The 19,594-nt window shown below is 38.8% G+C and overlaps 1 long non-coding RNA gene across 2 annotated transcripts in view; it reads left to right on the top strand.

Moving 5' to 3' along the window:
- Positions 1-3,137: 3,137 nt before the first annotated feature.
- LOC308669646 overlaps positions 3,138-19,594 on the top strand; it is a 33,665-nt gene continuing 17,208 nt past the window's right edge. Inside the window, exon 1 of one of the 2 annotated variants that reach the window (XR_014026815.1) lies at positions 3,138-3,451. This is a non-coding gene — a long non-coding RNA (uncharacterized lncRNA). Of the gene's footprint in view, positions 3,452-5,640; positions 5,861-19,594 lie in introns of those variants that run through there. The other variant, XR_014026816.1, reaches the window with a different exon arrangement.

Below are 19,594 nucleotides of genomic sequence, written 5' to 3'. Positions count from 1 at the left end.
AACTCTCTTTATTTGGGACTTGTAAAAATATAATTAGGACTTTTTTTAGCGGCAAAGTAATCCTGATTTCAGAGACACTTTGCTGTCTCCCAGTTTTACTCTGCTATAATCATTGTGGTCATTGATGGAAGGATTAGAAAGTAATAACAGTTGATTATAACAAAAGCTTGGTGTCCTCCAACTGTGGAAGATTTGTTTATTTGAAGGATTCATTTGGTTGCTCATAATGCAAAAGTGCAACTGTGGATGGCATACAACAAGAAAGTCAAACTGCAATACAATCAAACTTAACAGACAATAACAATCAAGTACACAGGGTACACCAGCAAAGTTTCCTCTTCAGAGGGTGAGTTTCTTTAACATTTTACCCACAACAGCCAAGAGAACAGCCAGGTTTTCAAGGCCTTCCTGAAGGCTGGCAGAGTTGGGGCAAATTCAGCCTCAGTTCTTATCATCCCCTGCAGATGTTGGGACTATGACCTTGTGGTGAGATGGGCAGCAAACAGATTAATAATAAATAAAAAAGGATAGGCACCAGGTGGGAGATGGTCAAGAATTTATTTATTTAATAAAATTATATGCTGCTCATGTCACTCTTAAAATTTCACTTTGAAAAGTGATTCTTTGGCTGAGAACAATATTAATTGCCTCAGGTATTTTATTCTATTTTATTCCTTTCCATCTAGATGGCCTATACTAAGACATCAGTACATAGGCATTCGAACTGCAGTGGTGCCCAATAAATGTGATGTCATGACACATATCTGCCCTTCATGCTCGAGTCACTGATATCTTGTGCAAGTAAAACATAGAGAGTGAAATTTGCATCCTGATGTCACAATAGCACACAGAAGCCACACAATATTTAATTTAATTCATGGTATCCGGTGTTTGCATGCCGCCTAGCATAGAACTCTGAAGGGTACACAGCAAAAATTATAGAAAATAATACATATCTAAATAATAAGAATTAAATGGTCACACAGCAAGAAGAACTGATGACAGGTAGACCAAGGCAATCATAGAATGGATCCCACTTGATAAAAAGCATCCACAGAAGAGACCCAAAACAAAATGGACTGGCGATATCAAAAAGTATTGCAGGCCCAACTGGCAAAGGAAACATGAGGAAGAGGCCTTCATCCTGCAGTGGATAGACAATGGCTAGAATGATGATGAAGAAGAAGAATTGAACTATAAGCTATAATTAAGCAGGCTCCCATGCTTTGGGCAAAGGCCAATTGAAATAAAACATTCAAGGTCTTCCTAGTCATGAAGAGTCAGTGAGCCATGCAACTATGTGATTGATTTGATAACACTTCTGATTCAATCTTGCTACGTAAAGGTAAAAGAGTCCCTACAGATTTTATTCCACTAGTTGTTGCCAGCTATAGAGGGTGGTGCTCATCTCCATTTCAAGGCCATTGAGCCAGCAGTATCCAAAGACATTTCCATGGTCATGTGGCCAGTATGATTTCAGGAAATGCTCTTACCTTTCCACTGAAGTGATACCTATTTATCTACTTGCATTTGCATGTTTTCAAACTGCTAGGTGGGAAGAAGCTGGGGTGAGGATGGAAACTCACCCTGCCTGGAACTTGGGTCTTGAACCTAGATGGCTGGCTTTCCAGCCAACAAGCCCAGCGTCTCAACCCCTTAGCCACTACTTAGTCCAATCTTGCTATGTAACGTATCTAGTTTCTCTGTGATTTGTGTGATATACATACACAGATGCATAAATAGATGATAGATTGATGCATGATAAACGGGCAGACAGATAGACATATGAACACAGTTGTACACATACTGATGGTAATTTGAAATTTAAATTGTCCAATTTTTAGAGTTTTGTTGATGAAATTAATGGTGTCATTGACATCTAAATGCAAGAGACTACAAGTACACATAACGGGCTAGTGTCCAGAAACTTGATGACTTCCTCTTCCTTCCTTGGCAGTGTCAGTGTCTCTTTCATAATTCTTTTCCTTATTTTACTTGGATGATTTTTATTTTTGTTATTTTACTGAGAGAGAACATTTCCACCTGGATCTGTCTGCATTTGTACAGCTTTTCCCTAGTGACGTTCATTTTAATGACATTAATTATAGAGTTTTATACATGCAGTCTGAATTTTTCTTTTTAAAAAAAAGAACTGAACTGAAATATTTATTTAAAAGGTTTTTTTCATGTGGAGTGGAAATTAGCATTGATTGTTACAGAAAGTAAAGCATAGTATTGAAGTATGCACTGTGCTAAATACATTGCGTGCAGCTGCCCTTTCATTTTTAATTAATTCTAATGGAAGTTGGGATCTGACTCTGCTTGGGACTTCCTTCTTGAAGCCACTTGTTTTGCAAAATCCTCCTTGAAATTGTGGGTATAAAATAAATAAATAAGCAAATAATTAGTAAGTAAAAACTGGCTTTTGAAAAGCAAACATTAGGGATGAAAATATATAAAGAAAAAAATCAAAAGAGTAATGCAAACTGTGTATTTGTAGAAAGCCACAGAGGTGACCTCGGAGCAACTATGCAGTGACACTTACAAAAACATACCTTAAGCCCAGGAATTGAGGGAAACATTAAAAAAAGACTGAATTCACCCTAACTCTCTGGAGTATAGAGGGGGAAAGGGGAGAACGCAGACTTTCAAAGTTCTGTTACAAGAGTCAATATCAATAGAGTTCCAGTTGGATTTCTGGAGTGTTTCCTGACCTGGACTACTTTGAAGGGCTGACATCAGTCTTGATAGCCTGGTTGAGTTCTCTCCTCCCTTCCTCTTATACTGGAGTGAATTTGGGATCTTCTTTCTCATACTTTTATTATTGTCCATCTTTTATTTATATAATTATCACTGACTTTGTCTAGATTGTTCAGTATTATCTCTGTGGCTGTCGGTCAGTGGCAATCTTAGTTGATCTCAAAAGCATAACAAACTTTCAGACCTGATAGAGAAGTTGAGAAAAACTCAGGCAGTAGCAAACCATTTCCATACTGTTGCCAATGAAACTATCCCAACATGTCCAGATAGTCATTGGGAACTGAGTTCAACTTGAGGGCAACTTTATTTTAAAAGAATAGAGAACTTCAATTGATCATATGCTTCTTAAAAACATTTGATTTAGATTTACAAGGTCCAATATCATTTTTTTAAGGAATAGGTTATTATGAACACAATAATTCAGTCTCTTGATTTCTTGTTTTAATATTTTTAGTGTAGCACAGAGAGATTTTTAAGTGAGCAAAATACTTACCTGGATTTGTATGATACTGTACTGCAGGGGTCCCCAACCCCTGGTCCTTGGACCGGCACCGGTCCACGGTATGCCAGAAACTGATTTACACAAACAAGCGAAGCCCCATCTGCAGGATGCAGGCAGTACATGAAACCACACCCTCTCTGGTCTGCAGAAAAACCTCTCTCCACAGAACTGGTCCCTGGTGCTCAGAAGGTTGGGAACCTCTGCTGTACTGTATTATATTTAAAAATGATGTTTCTGGCATTTTGGACTGAGAAAATTGGGCATATTTGCAAGTACTCCAGCAATTCATATTTCAAGCTGTGGGAATATTGGCAGGATTGATAGAGTGAGGGCAGAGCAAGATATTTTAAAACAGAAGAACATAGGGAAAGTTAAAGCTTGGAAAGAAAGCCCAGTGAAATGCAGCTAATGGACATGTCTACCAGTTGAACAAGGAGTATGACAAGACTATGTGAGGTCCCCTTGTTCATTTAATGTATTTATGGATCATTTGGAGAGATGTTGGCTGGATTGTGAACATGTATGCACTTTTGCGTACAGAAAATGCCTTGCTGTCAATGAAGAGAACTTAATAGAGTGTTTAACCCCACAGTATGAAAATCTAGTAAAGATCAAGTAATTGAGTTTGACAAGGAAAATGGAATGCATGATTGAAAGTTATACAAACATTGTGAAAAACTGTAGCACATATAAATATGCTATAAACTACAGCAATTTGGGGATCTTGAAAGACTATTGACTAAAACAGGAAAGTGAATGGAGAAATTTTAAGACATACAAATGCTGGTAGTGGGTAATGTGTTATGAGAAATGAATGTTTGCTGAAAGAAGAGGAAATGTTTGTGTATAAGAGCAAGCTTTTGCCCACCTTGTTACTTGGAAAGGAGAATTGGATATGTCAAGAGAAATATAAAAATAAATTGAAACCAGACTGGGATGGCTTACTTAAGAAATATGGGTAACAAACAAGAACAGATAGACTGAAGTAGATTGAATAGCAATGTGAATGAAATCACATGTGGGTGTGCTCTATAGAGAGAATGTATGAGGACTGAATTGCAAGAGAAATACATGAAGAAAAAGTGATTGCATGAAAAGGAAGAAGACTGAGAAAGTTGTGGTTGATATTATTAGAACAAGACACCTGAGAAGCTTAAAAAGCAAAAAGCAACACATGAAGAGTTGGATGGTGTGGTGGAAGCAAGGATGGTTGCAAGCATAGAAAGATACAGAGAAACATAACAAGCCATGTTAATGCAAACTGGATTTAGCTCTATATTTTTCCATTTTTTTAATCTCTTGTCTTTCATTTCTTTACTTTTTTTGTTTCATTGAATAATGTTGATTATCTCAAAAAAGAAAAGCATAGATGGATATGTATATACAAGAAATCAGAACTGTTTTGCAACTCCATTTATTCAAATAAAATAAGCTGACATTTGTGGAGTTTGCACCAGCCAAAACCTGGTATAAAAACCATCAGTAAGTCTGTAATACATGAAGTTGGGATATGTTTGTATTGAGGAGAAGGGGATAGACAGCAGAAAACTGAAGCTAAAGAGATATCCCAATGGGTCTTTGAAAAAAATAATTCAGTTTAGATCAGTAAGGACTGCATGTGATAGAAGAGAAGGAAGAGGAAGTTGCTAAAAAGGTAGTTGAGAGTCAGGAGGTACAGGAAGAAAGTGGACTATGGTTGGGATAGCAAGAACACAATGGGTGGGAGCCACAGAATATTGAAACCAACAGAAACCAAGAGGAAAGAAGGATTGAAGAAAAATGCTCTTGTGGAATCCTTGGTGCTCACTTAGCTTGGTTGTTTGCTTGCAGATGTTTTATTACTAATTAGGCCAGTAGTCCCCAACTTTTCCAGCTTGGTGGCCTGGCATGTGTGGTGGTGGTGGTGGTGGTGGACATGTGAGTGGCAGGTGCACATGCATGCACACAGCTCCATTGGTGTGAGAGGCAGGTGCGTGTCCCCTCCACTCGCATGAATTGAACTTCTTGTGTGAGTGGAGGATGCTTGAGTGGAGGGTGCTTATGCACAAAGTTGCACTCACACTAGCAGAGAGTGCTTGTGCATGAAGCTCCATTCATGTGAATGGAACCTCATGGGTAAGTGCCCTCCATTCACTAGCATGTTCTGCTCAAGCACCCTCCACTCACATGAGTGGAGCTTCAGACACGCATGTGCTTGCCCATCACTCACATGGCCTGGTTTCGTGGGACAGGGGTTGGGGACCCCTGAACTAAGTAACATCATCAGAGTTTGCAATGCATCAACAGCATTGATAATGTTTACCTAATGTTTGCTTGCAGACGTAATGAAACGTCTGCAAGCAAACAACCAAGCTTAGAAAACACCAAGGTCCCTGTAGTTCAACCCTAAGCTACATATATTGTCTTCTGTTGAAAAAGCCTCTTGCTATCCTTGAGAAGCATTTTTGGCAGGGGAACAAAAAATAGAAAAGCATTTTCAGGCCAAGCAGCCAAAGAATACAGCTTCTGACAATGGGCTCCAGCACAAGTCCAAAAGCTTGAAAGACTAAACCTTTGGTCCTGACCCAGACTGGATCCCGCAGTACAGCTTCTGTTGGGGTAGGATGCCAGATGTGGTAGCTTTTATACATCTTATATAATAATGATGTAGTTATTTTAAATGATCAAAACAAGCCAAGAAAAAATGTACATTTTACAATGGATCACGTATATTTGTCATGGGCCTTTCTAGCGTTTTGTTGTCACTGCAGAATTTTCACACAAAGTGGGTGGAATTCAGATATAGGACTCCAGTTTACTGATTTAATTATTTTGATTAACCATTTCAATTTTTAATAAACAAAACCAGGATTTTAAAATTTTAAAGCAAACTAAAAAGCTTTTAAATACAATTTTTAAAAATTAAATGAAACCTAGAGCTATAAATTAGATCAGTTATTTTCAAATTTGGCAACTTTAAGATGTGTGAAATTCAACTCCCAAAAGTCCCAGCCATCTAACTACTATAGTATATGGAGGCTGCCATATAAGGCCAAATCTAGAGTTCTAAGGAATTAAAATATCTTTTCCAATTTGGTGCTCTCTGATTTTATTGGACTACAGATATATTATTTTTATTTTTATTGTTGTTGTTGTTGTTGTTGTTGTTGCTGCTGCTGCTGCTGCTGCTGCTACTACTACTACTACTACTACTACTACTACTACTACTACTATTCTCAGCCAGGCTATTCAGTGGTCAGTCTTGTGATTATAAAAGACATATTAAATTCATTAAAGGCACCAATTTTCAGGCTGGCTTAAAGAGCCTGCAATGACCAGATGTGGTATAAATTAAGAATAAAATGCCAGGCCTTTGTTTCAGCTTTATAAACTTGGAGATGAGTAGGACATACCAGGAAAAAGGAAACAGAAGAGAATGCAGAAGGGCTTGGTTGGAGAACAAATGAGTTTTTATTAGGTGCTTAAATGCAATAACAGGATGAGCCAGCTGGAAATGAGGAGTTAGAGCATTCCACTGATAAGGTTGAACAAACGCAAAAGGTTACAGTAAAGTTTAGGCTTTTAAACAAGAAAAAGTGTGAGGTAGCAGTAAATGGCTATATTTATATTTCATTTCTTTGCACGATAGCTGAAACGTAAGGCCCTTGACCATTACTTTGGGTGTACAAATGGGATGGTGGTGAACTGGAGCTCATAATCGCTCAGAGCTGCTGGGAAATGGGCAGCATGTTATTATGACTGTTGACATGGTCAGCCAGATGTCTAGATTGAAATTGGCATTTTTATTCACTTATCAAGTCCTTTTCAAAGAGTCGGGTGGAATAGGCAGATGTTAACCTTTCAAGATATTAGTAAGCAGTTTCCTCTTCGTGGATTTGGTGATCTGTCTTCCAGATATCTAATGGATATTTAGACACAAGACAGCAAATACTCCATGGTGTCAAACTCAATCCAGATGATTACATGGGCATGTCTGTGTGGTTTTCTTGAGTACAGGTCAGAAGTGACTTGCCATTGCTTTCTTCTGAGAATTTTTTGACTTATCAATCAAACCTGCACCTCTGGTATTACTGGTGGTCACCCATCCAACTACTAACCAGCTCTAATTCTACTTAGCTTTTTTGAAATCAGTCAGGGACATCTGGGTACTACCAGGAATAATAAATTGGATGAACAGGAAGAAATCAGAGAGAATGAGAAGCCTTTAATAGGATTACACCTTTTATTCTTTTTAAGTGTTTGTTTTTGTTGTGACACCAAGTCAGGTCACTGCTGGAGAACTTACCTTAGGCAGTGATAATGCGGGGCTGAAAGAACTCCTGTACCCTTTTGTACTAAATACTGTGCCTCTTGTTGAACATACATACAGAAATCTGGACCAATCAAGAATTTAAATGTTATCTTATGTAATGCTTTAGGAAATTTCCATGACTTCTGTATGATATTCAGTATGTATAAATATATGGCTTTCCGGACAAACAAACTTTGTGTTTTTGCAGAGTAATTTTGCTTATATAAAGTCTTAGACAATCATGTATAAAGTTCTATATACATCTCTTAATTTGGCATGGGTGCCAGATGTCTAACCTTCCTACCGTGGTGTGAGATGAGCAAATCTGTATCCAAACCCACAGGACATTCTGTGACATTCATTGGATTTGGTTGTTCCACCAAAGTTGTCATTTAACACCCATAAAACTCTCCTTTTGGTCACTGAGATGCCTCATCCGAGACCACCAGCAGAATCAGCACAAGCACAAGCAGACCCTGGAATCAGTAAAATATATTAATACCAAATTTCCAGTAAACCTTGTTCTGTAATAGCCTGAGGGGCAGACTACTGGCAAACAGCACATCCACATTGGCAACTTGTCATTTGAGCATCTTAAAAGGCAGATTAAATCTCTCTCTCAAGAATATTCCCACACTTGTCCAAACCTTCCTACTAGGTAAAGTGGTTGATGGTGGTTTTCCTACTGGATAGAGGGGGGAAAAGGGGGGAAAGAAAATTCTGGATAGAGGGGGAAACAAAACCAAGGGAAATCTATTAGATGTTGCCCTTAAATTGTCCTACAATAAAGTTGTTAGAACAAGGCCATTTAGATGCTTCATTATGAGGCAAATTAAAGTTCAATCATCAGGACAATATAAATTGTGCCATCAGAGTTTTATGCCAATCCAAGGAATGCTAGGAATACACATATGTAGTAAAACAAATAGATTCCCCTGGCTTTATTTCCTCCTCTATTCAGTGTCCTTTAGATGGGATAAATAGAAAACTTTATCAAGTGTTGGAATGCTCCTGGAAGAGAAGTTTAATGAAAGTAATGATCAATTAATGAAAGCCTATATATTTTGTATTGCCAAGACTTGTGAAAGTTTGTGCTTCCCATTTAAAGGTTCATCTTCACCTAAAGTATTTCTTTTATGTTTTACTGTGTATTGATTTGTTGTGTGTGCCCTAAGATCTTTCCCATCAATTGAATCCATTTCTTTTCTGATTCTACCCCTTCCTACATTTTCCCTCTCCATCAAGTCAAGAATAAAGACAATAGATGGAATTCTAGAACATTTCAAATCCCTGTTCTGGGATTTGATTCTCTAGCTCATTATTCTGTCCTGTCATTTAATTAATACATGCCTTATCAAATAATGAAATTTCCTGTTTAACCAATTCATCTTTTCTTTTGTATGGAAATGATATGTTCTGAGTACATCAGTATTTAGAATGAAACATTTTTTAAAAAAAATGCCCTTAGCAAGAAAACCAATTATGTGTATTTTATTCATTTCTTACTTGTCCTCAAAAGTACACATAACTACTTATATTGGTTTAATAATTTCATTCCATCAGTAATGTATGAAATTGGCTTGGCAGCACTTATGTAATTTGTCCAAAGTTATGCAGTGAACTTTACAACTGAACAGAGGTCTGAGACTCAGTCTTTCCACTCTCAGTCCAACACAGAAATTTCTGTGCCTGTAAGGTGATGAAATGATCTTTCTAAAATACTATAAAAGAAAACATTGAAATATGGAAACACAGGCCCTAATGTTCAAACTAGCCCTTGAAGACTGCTTGTAAATTAATTATTGTTAGAAGCTGTGAGTATTCACAAAATTATTGTTATCTGGCAGCTGGAAGTAGATTATTCTATAGGAATCAGGCTGACATATTAACTTTAGAACGTTCTCTTGTAGAACATGTTGAGTGCATGACAGGGATGCAAAGCAGACACCAGTGAAAAATCATTGACCTAGCTCAAGGGTGTCAAACTGCCAGCCCATGGGCCGGATGCACCATCCAGAAGCCATGCCCACCCCATTGCCAGCAATGGCAAATACGATACGTCTTGCGACGTCACGTGACCTTGCGAATTTGACATGTCTGGCCTAGCTTAATTGTTACAAGGAAGGGGAGTCCAAACTTGTTAATAACCCAGTAGGAGAGCCTGAAATAACAATGTGGCAATATGGTTATATCCCTTTGACAATCACTGTCAGCATCACAAAATAGCAGTACCACTAACATGGATCTAAATATCTGAGATTAGAGATTAAAGCTTCCCCATATAATCTGCTAATTATATGATGAATTAAAGCTATGACATGCAAATCCAGCTTTCATATATCTCCTTTACTTTTCTGATACACAGCAATGAATTGCTAGAACACTTATTCTTTAAGTATTTTTTAAATCATCTTATGATAATTGTTCAGAAGGCCATTCTAAACATTAATTGGGATTTGTTCTATTTTTGGGGCTTAGTTTTGTTAGTTATTAGAATTTGATGGGAAATTTATGGTGCAATCTTACCACTGCAGTGAAACTGACTATTTCTTGGTGGATGTGGAATGTGTTCATTGTGTTATTAATCTTCTTTATTAACATTTAAAGCATATTTTTGATTTGAATACCCATGGTGAACTACTATAGTTTACTTTAGAACTGTAGAGTATATAGAATCATTGAATCAGAAAATGGAATGGAACCTTTTAACACTTCAGGTTCAATCCATTGCTTTGTGCAAGATAAAGTTTCCTTCACCAGCCTCCGTTCAACTTGTGCTTGAACATATCCAGTGATGGGAAAATCACCATATATCTTGATAATAAATGCCACTAGTTCCCCCCCCACCCTTAACATTCAACTGAAATCTGCCTTCTTTTAACTTAACAGCATTATTCTTCCTACAGGAATAGGAGGAATACATGACTGTCAGTTTTCAGAGAACAAGCTTACTGAATAAGAGAGTAGTACTAAAAAGAGTCTGGTTTGGAATCCCTAGAGAATATTCCTTTTAAGAGCCTCAGAATAGAAAAAGAAGAAATAAAAGCTTTTTGCTATTAGTGCCTTAAGAAACAGGAATGAAGATAAATGGACCAGACCATGCTTTCCTAATTTGCAATGCTTGTTATGTGATTGTGTTCCTGTCTGGGGAAAAAATCCAAGCATCCGTTTGCAACAACTGCAAGCTTGTAGCAGTGTTTAAATAAACAGATGATGATGATGAAGAAGATGGTGATGATGATGATGATGATAACAACAACAACAACAATAACAATACAAAAAACTGCGCTACTCAGAACATCTTACATTTTAAGGAGATATCTGGTTGATACCTAGGAGGCTGGCAGCAGCCCGTGTCAACCATTAGGTAAAGGTAAAGGTTCCCCCGCACATGTGTGCTAGTCGTTTCCGACTCTAGGGGCCGGTGCTCATCTCCGTTTCAAAGCCGAAGAGCCAGCGCTTGTCCAAGGACTCTCCATGGTCATGTGGCCGGGATGGCTAGACGCCAAAGGCGCACGGAACGCTGTTACCTTCCCACCGGAGTGGTCCCTATTTTTCTACTTGCATTTTTACGTGCTTTCGAACTGCTAGGTTGGCAGAAGCTGGGACGAGTAACAGGCGCTCACTCTGCTACGCGGCACTCGGGATTCGACCCGCCAAACTACCGACCTTCTGATCGACAAGCTCAGCGTCCTAACCCACTGAGCCACCGCGTCCCTTACGTGTCAACCATTAGCGCCAGTCAATTTGAGTGTTCAGTTGACTGAGTTTCATGTTTTATGAATAAAAAAGCTTTATAATAATAATAGGATTAGAGTGGGAAGTGGTCACCTTCCATATCATAAGAAAGGATATTTATTGAACCAAATTTTTAAAAAAAACTCTTTAAAATAGGAAAGAATACAGGAAGAACCCTCCAGAAGAGGAAAGAAGGACCAAGTTTTTTAGTGACAATGGGAAGCAAGAATATAATCTGAAGGCCTGGAAGTCAGAAGCAGCTTTGCAACCTTCAGAAAAGAAATAGAATCTGAGCTTTCAAAGGGGAAAATGAGGAGCTTATGAATGGGAGACAGGAGTGTGGATCTCTGAATTGTACTCTATATGAAAACAAAAGAGAAGAATCACGATAGTTGAAGAATCACTATTACTATATGAGGAATAAAACCTCACAAGGACTAGTAAAAATATGTTTCGCCAAAATATGATAAGGTTGATCAGGAGGGCTCTAAATTGAATCTTTGGAAGTTGGAGAAAAAGTCCATTTGGTAAGCACTTGAAGACTTACCCATGGTAGAAGGAAGTGGGAATATACCCATAAGGGGGCCTAATTAAATTACTCAGTAAAAATATTGGCTGATAAAGTTAATGGACTTTCTGGTCAAATACTATGAAAGATAAACAAGATGAGCTTGAACTCTCAGAACAGGGAGGCATATAAAACTTAATAGGTATAGGTCAGTCCTGGTGGAATGGCTCTCATGATAGGAATGCAGTAACTGAAGTATACAATGTGTTCAAAAGGAACAGAAGCAACAAAAAGGGAGGAGGAATCAAACTGTGTGTGTTAAAAGTATCCAGACCTGCTCAAAAACTAATGAACTTGGTAATAGTGTGGAGAGTTAAAATAATTGGAGGAATGAATAAAAGCAGTATTATTACTGCTGTATACTATCACTTGCCTAAGTGAAAGAAAGACATGGATTATACTTTACAGAAGCAAACTGTAGATCCTTTCAAGAGGCATAAAATAGTAGCAATAGGGAAGTTTAATTAATCTCAACATCTGTTGCAAGACAAACTCTGCCAAGTATGGTTTTTGCAGGAAATTCCTGGGTTATTTTGCTGACAGCTTTCTTTTTCGGAGAGTGAAGGAAGGCACTAATGCCTCAACTATCCTTTACTTGACACTAATCAATAGGGAAGAAGTCCATGAAATGGAGGTAGCAGGAAAATAAAGGAAAGTGACCATGTAGAGAAACTAAAGTTGAGTGTAACTTAATTTATATCTTGAATTTCAAGAATGCAGGTATCAATAATTCAGAGCAACAGTAAATAGGGTTCCATGGAAGAAGTAGGATTAGGAAATAGAGCTCAAGATAGAAGAAATTTCCTTGGAAAGAGGAAATAGAAATTGGAATTTCACAATTGCAAACAATTCTGAGAAGACAAGGCAAACCAGAACAAGCCAATGTGGTTCCACAAAAGTTCAGTTTTTTACAGGTAAAGCACATAGTAGGAGATAGAAAATGGAACTAGTTAATTAGAACCCACAGTAATAGTTTGAGATTATAAGGATGAGGTCAGAATGAAATAAAGTTGGCAAAAGCTGCTAAGGTTTTCTACCAATATGTTCAATATAAAAAGTTGAGAAAGAATTAGTATACTAAGTTCTCAGTCAAGAAGACAACATGGTGATACATCATGAGGAAATGATGGGACATCTCAACTTCTCTTTTAGCTCAGTCTTCAGGGAAAAAGGGCATGTGTTCCACCAAGCAACTGTGAATTAATACGTGAGATTGAAAAAAAAAGGTTCAGGATTTTTTCTGTTTGACTTTAAATTTCAAAAACCAGGTGAAACCTGATGATATAGTTAGACTTTCATATATTACATTTGAGAAATCCTAGAGAGCAAGACCCCTTCATGGATTACTGCCTTGTCGTGGCGAAGGGGCTTGCGTAATTCAATGAAGCTATGAGCTATGCCGTGCAGGGCCACCCAAGACGGACAGGTCATAGCTGAGAGTTCTGACAAAACGTGATCCACTGGAGAAGGAAATGGCAACCCACTCCAGTATCTTTGCCATGAAAACCCTATGGACAGTACCAAAAGGCAAAACGATATGACGCTGGAAGATGAGCCCCTCAGGTCGGAAGGCGTCCAATATGCTACTGGGGAAGAGCAGAGGGCTAGTACTAGTAGCGCCAGAAAGAATGAAGCGACTGGGCCAAAGCCGAAAGGACGCTCAGCTGTGGATGTGTCTGGTGGTGAAAGGAAAGTCCGATGCTGTAAAGATTTTTTCTCCATAGGAACCTGGAATGTAAGATCCATGAATCAAGGAAAGCTGGACGTGGTCAAACAAGAGATGACAAGACTGAACATCGACATCTTAGGTATCAGCGAACTAAAATGGACAGGAATGGGTGAATTTAATTCAGATGACCACCAGGTATACTACTGCGGGCAAGAATCCCTCAGAAGAAATGGAGTAGCCTTCATAGTCAATAAAAGAGTAGGAAAATCAATACTGGGATACAATCCTCAAAATGACAGAATGATCTCAGTTCGAATCCAAGGCAAACCATTCAATATCACAGTAGTCCAAGTCTATGCCCCAACCACCAGTGCTGAAGAGGATGAAATTGACCGGTTCTATGAAGCCCTACAGCACCTTATAGAACTAACACCAAAAAATGATGTCCTTATCATCATGGGGGATTGGAATGCTAAAGTAGGAAGCCAAAAGATAACCGGAATAACAGGCAAGTTTGGCCTTGGAGTACAAAATGAAGCAGGGCACAGGCTGATAGAATTTTGTCAAGAGAATACGATGGTCATAGCAAACACTCTTTTCCAACAACCCAAGAGACGGCTCTACACATGGACATCACCAGACGGTCATCACAGAAATCAGATTGACTATATGCTCTGCAGCCAAAGATGGAGAAGCTCTATACAGTCAGTAAAAACAAGACCAGGAGCTGACTGTGGCTCAGACCATGAGCTTCTCCTTGCAAAGTTTAAGCTTAAACTGAAGAAAGTAGGGAAAAGCACTAGGCCACTCAGGTATGAATTAAATCATATCCCTGTTGAATATACAGTAGAGGTGACAAATAGATTTAAGGAATTAGATCTGATAGACAGAGTGCCTGAAGAACTATGGACAGAGGTTCACGACATTGTACAACAGGTAGCAACCAAAACCATCCCAAAGAAAAAGAAATGCAAGAAAGCAAAATGGCTGTCTGAGGAAGCTTTGCAAATAGCTAAGGAAAGGAGGGAAGCGAAAGGCAAGGGAGAAAAACATAGATATGCCCAATTGAATGCAGAATTCCAGAGAATAGCTAGAAGAGATAAGAATGCCTTCTTAAATGAACAGTGCAAAGAAATAGAAGAAAACAATAGAATAGGGAGGACCAGAGATCTTTTCAAGAAAATTGGAGAGATGAAGGGAACGTTTAATGCAAAAATGGGCATGATAAAGGACCAAAATGGCAGGGACCTAACAGAGGCAGAAGAGATTAAGAAGAGGTGGCAAAATTACACAGAAGAACTATACAAGAATGAGCTTAATGTCCCTGATAATCACAATGAGGTGGTCACTGACCTCGAGCCAGACATCCTAGAATGTGAAGTGAAGTGGGCCTTAGAAAAGCTGAGCAACAACAAAGCTAGTGGAGGTGACAGTATTCCAGCTGAGCTATTCAAAATCTTAAAAGACAGTGCAGTAAAAGTGCTACACTCAATTTGCCAGCAAATTTGGAAAACTCAACAGTGGCCACAGGATTGGAAAAGATCAGTTTACATTCCAATTCCAAAGAAAGGCAGTGCCAAAGAATGTTCAAACTATCGCACCATTGCACTCATTTCTCATGCTAGTAAAGTCATGCTTAAAATCCTACAAGCTAGACTTCAGCAGTATGTGGATCGAGAACTACCAGAAGTACAGGCAGGATTTCGAAGAGGCAGAGGAACTAGAGATCAAATTGCCAACATACGCTGGATCATGGAGAAAGCTAGGGAGTTCCAGAAAAACATCTACTTCTGCTTCATTGACTATGCTAAAGCCTTTGATTGTGTGGATCATAACAAACTGTGGCAAGTTCTTAAAGAGATGGGAGTACCAGACCATCTTATTTGTCTCTTGAGAAACCTATATGCGGGCCAAGAAGCAACAGTGAGAACTGGACACGGAACCACTGATTGGTTCAAAATTGGGAAAGGAGTCCGGCAAGGCTGTATACTGTCGCCCTGCCTATTTAACTTATATGCAGAGCACATCATGAGAAAGGCAGGGCTAGATGAATCAAAAGTTTGAATTAAGATTGCCGGAAAAAATATCAACAACCTAAGATACGCAGATGATACCACTCTAATGGCAGAAAGTGAAGAAGAACTAAAGAGCCTCTTGTTGCGGGTGAAGAAGGAGAGTGCAAAACTTGGGTTGAAACTTAACATTAAGAAAACCAAGATCATGGCATCTGGCCCTCTCAATTCCTGGCAAATAGATGGGGAAGAAATGGAGGTAGTGACAGATTTTATTTTCCTGGGCTCCAAGATCACTGCAGATGGGGACTGTAGCCAAGAAATTAAAAGACGCTTGCTCCTGGGGAGGAAAGCCATGACAAATCTAGACAGCACACTAAAAAGCAGAGACATCACCCTGTCAACAAAAGTGCGTATAGTCAAGGCTATGGTCTTCCCAGTTGCAATGTATGGCAGTGAAAGTTGGACCATAAGAAAGGCTGAGCGCCAAAGAATTGAGGCCTTTGAACTATGGTGCTGGAGAAGACTCCTGCGAGTCCCTTGGACTGCAAGGCGATCAAACCGGTCAGTCCTAGAGGAGATCAATCCTGACTGCTCTTTAGAAGGCCAGATCCTGAAGCTAAAACTCAAATACTTTGGCCACCTAATGAGAAGGAAGGACTCACTGGAGAAAAGCCTAATGCTGGGAAAGTTTGAGGGCAATAGAAGAAGGGGACGACAGAGAATGAGGTGGCTGGATGGAGTCACTGAAGCAGTAGGCATGAGCTTAAATGGACTCCAGAAGATGGTAGAGGACAGAAAGGCCTGGAGGAATGTTGTCCATAGGGTCGCGATGGGTCGGACACGACTTCGCAGCTAACAACAACAACAAGAGAGCAAGACTGTAGGTTAGCAAATGTCTCTGTCTTCATCTTTGGAGGAAAAGGATAATTGAGGAACTATAGACTAATTACTCCAACACCAATACTTAGGTGTCAATATCAGAAAGATATTGAAATGTAGGCAACTTGAAAATAATGCAATAATTGCCAGAAAACAATATCCATATACCTATTCTTGATAAGCATCTCACACTAGCTTTAGCTTTATCCTTACATTCTAAATGCCATGGGACAAAGATAGTTTATTGACCGTTTTGAGTTTTCATGATTTTTCCTTTAGCCTGGTGCTGAGGCAATTTAGATTTAGCTTTAGTTATTCTGCTGTTAAAGCAGATTTCCCCTTTTCTCCTGAAACAAATTGATGGACACAGGAATGTCAATTTTTCCAGGAGAAACAAACAAAACAAAAAACCTAGAAGACTGATGAACATACAGTAGACTACGAGCAAGTTCACATGAGTATCAATGGAGGTCCCTACATTTTTAGTCATACAGATATACAGTACATGGATACACACACATGGATACAAGTGAAGAATGTCTACCCCTTTCTAGACCCTAGATTGTTTCGAATGTTTTCTTTACAAATATCTTAGGATTCTCTCTCACATTTGTAATTACATATTAGAACAAAAAGGAAGATGTTAAGAAATAATTGGTTACAAATTGAATATAGGTATGCAGTGGAAAGACAGCAAATGCATTTTTCAGCTGTAGGAACTGAAGGAACTTTTCTAAGTCCCAGAAAGTATTGCTCCTCTTTATTCCACATTAACCAGACCTTTCATAAGCATGGATCTAGTTGGAAGGATAAAACAGAACATGGTTAAAGAATGATTGGGAGCTAGCAACTAAGTCCTATGAAGAAAAAGGAAAGACTAGATAAGGATTTGATAATGTTCTTCACCACCAGAGAATTAGCCAAACATGGCTGAAAGGCACACACAATGTCTTTTTGATAATGGATAAGGTAAAGGTAAAGGTTCCCCCGCACATGCGTGCTAGTCGTTTCCAACTCTAGGGGCCGGTGCTCATCTCCATTTCAAACCCAAAGAGCCAGCGCTTGTCCGAGGACATCTCCGTGGTCATGTGGCCGGCATGACTACACGCCAAAGGCGCACAAAACGCTGTTACCTTCCCACCGTAATGGTCCCTATTTTTCTACTTGCATTTTTACGTGCTTTCGAACTGCTAGGTTGGCAGAAGCTGGGACGAGTAACAGGCACTCACTCTGTTACACAGCACTTGGGATTCGACCCACCAAACTGCCGACCTTCTGATCGACAAGCTCAGCGTCCTAACCCACTGAGCCATCACGTCCCTGATAATGGATACCCCACCCATAAATAAAGTTTTTTTATTTCTTTCCTGATAACTGAAGTTTACTTCAAAAGATCAAAGTTCATCATTGAGAAGTTCCTTTAAACTGCTTCTGAAAGACAAGTGCTACTTGAAATGGTTTCTGCCTCAGATATTCCTTTGTGCCCCAGCAAAATATTCCTGACAGTTGGGCTTGGTTCACACTTACATGCACATTTATGTTTGCTTGATATATTCTTATTTGCTAGCTTAACAGTTGATGTCTCTCTATATTAACTGTTTTTGTGAGAAAAAAACTGTTTTGAGCTGACTGACAAGTGGGAGAGGAACAAACCATCTAATTGTAGTGCCAAAACTAAAATAGATCATTCCCATCTGCAAATCATCAGCCAATGAAACAGTCAATGAGGCATGAATGCACAGGGGTCCATGAAATGGCTCCTGGTATTTTGAGTTAATGGGAACAAGGCAGCATAACACATGTACAGAAGCTATTGACATGGAAAATATCTCTTCATGAAAAGCTGCTGAGGGATAGATCTACAGGGCAGGTTTACAGGTAATTGTACTCTAACGACAGTATTAATATGTTCCTCATCTTCAGGTGCACCAAACATCTATGAGGTCTCCTTAATGGATGTTCCTTTTGCTTAGAGGACAGTTCATAAAGTCGGTGCTATATTTGACAGTGCTGCTCTGGACACAATAGATGGAAACTGAAAGATTGTAACCCAGAGCTGGGGACTAAGGCCAGAATGCTTTTTCTTCTGTACTGAAGTGATTCCAACTAACATACAGGTGGACACAATCTGTGACTGCTCATGCTCAGCCATAAAACAAAATGTTCCTTGTTCAAATCTTGTCTGAAACAAACAAGATTTCAAGCAAGGAATTTATCTTTTGTCTTAAACAAACAAATTAGTATAGCATCCCAGATATGTTTTAATTATAGCTTCTGCAGACAATGTTATTTTTTATTTATTTTTTAAAAAATAAAGAAGAGATAGAGGAGCAGCTGGAATTGCTCAGGGTAAGGTGACTAATGTTAATGATGTTTTTCCTGAGACCCGAACTGGACTGAGGTCTTTTCATCCTCATCCATCAGAGAAACTAGATGAGACAGACAACATAGCAGTGAATAGATTAAAAGTCATAGGTTTCACCAGAGGCTAGGTCTCGATGAGAGAGGGGGGGGGGAGAGAAGATGAGTTTAGATTGGGAATTGGTAAATGATGGTCTTATTTCCCTGCACAGGAAAAACGTTATCTTCCGACATGATTGAATTTTCTCCTCATCCTGTGCCAACAATAGCCTCCTACAATGAGCACAGACCATGTAAGCCAATTTCTCTGTAAGAAATTTACAAGCCTGAATAGAACAAATATTTGTCAATATACTCCATCCCTCCCTGCATTGTCATACTATAAAGTCATTCTAATGAATATTACCATTCTTCTAACATAAAGGTAAGCAGTATGTAGAGTCATATGCCACCTTTTATCAATTTAGCCATTAATACAAAAAGTGTAAATGTAATCCTTGGACTGGAAAAAAAAGGTGTCCCCTTGACTCTAATAGGAAGAAATTATCCACATGACTAGGAGCTGGAAAGAGGCTCAACACAAACAACTGATTCAGCTGAAGCCTTTTGCTTTACTGTACCTGAGTTAATAAGTATCTCACCTCAGTTGCTGAGATTATTGTGTATAGCATAATATATTGTTGCAGATATAAGCAATGACTTCTACAATACATCCCAGGAACATCTGAACAATGGTATGTGCATCATGAGATCATTGCATAGATACCAAAATTATTAATGACCTTATAATGTCTGATACAAGTACATAAGT

Source organism: Vipera berus (assembly GCF_964194415.1).
Source record: "Vipera berus genome assembly, chromosome: 1".
NCBI lineage: Eukaryota > Metazoa > Chordata > Lepidosauria > Squamata > Viperidae > Vipera > Vipera berus.
This window is presented reverse-complemented; position numbering and strand designations above follow the sequence as displayed.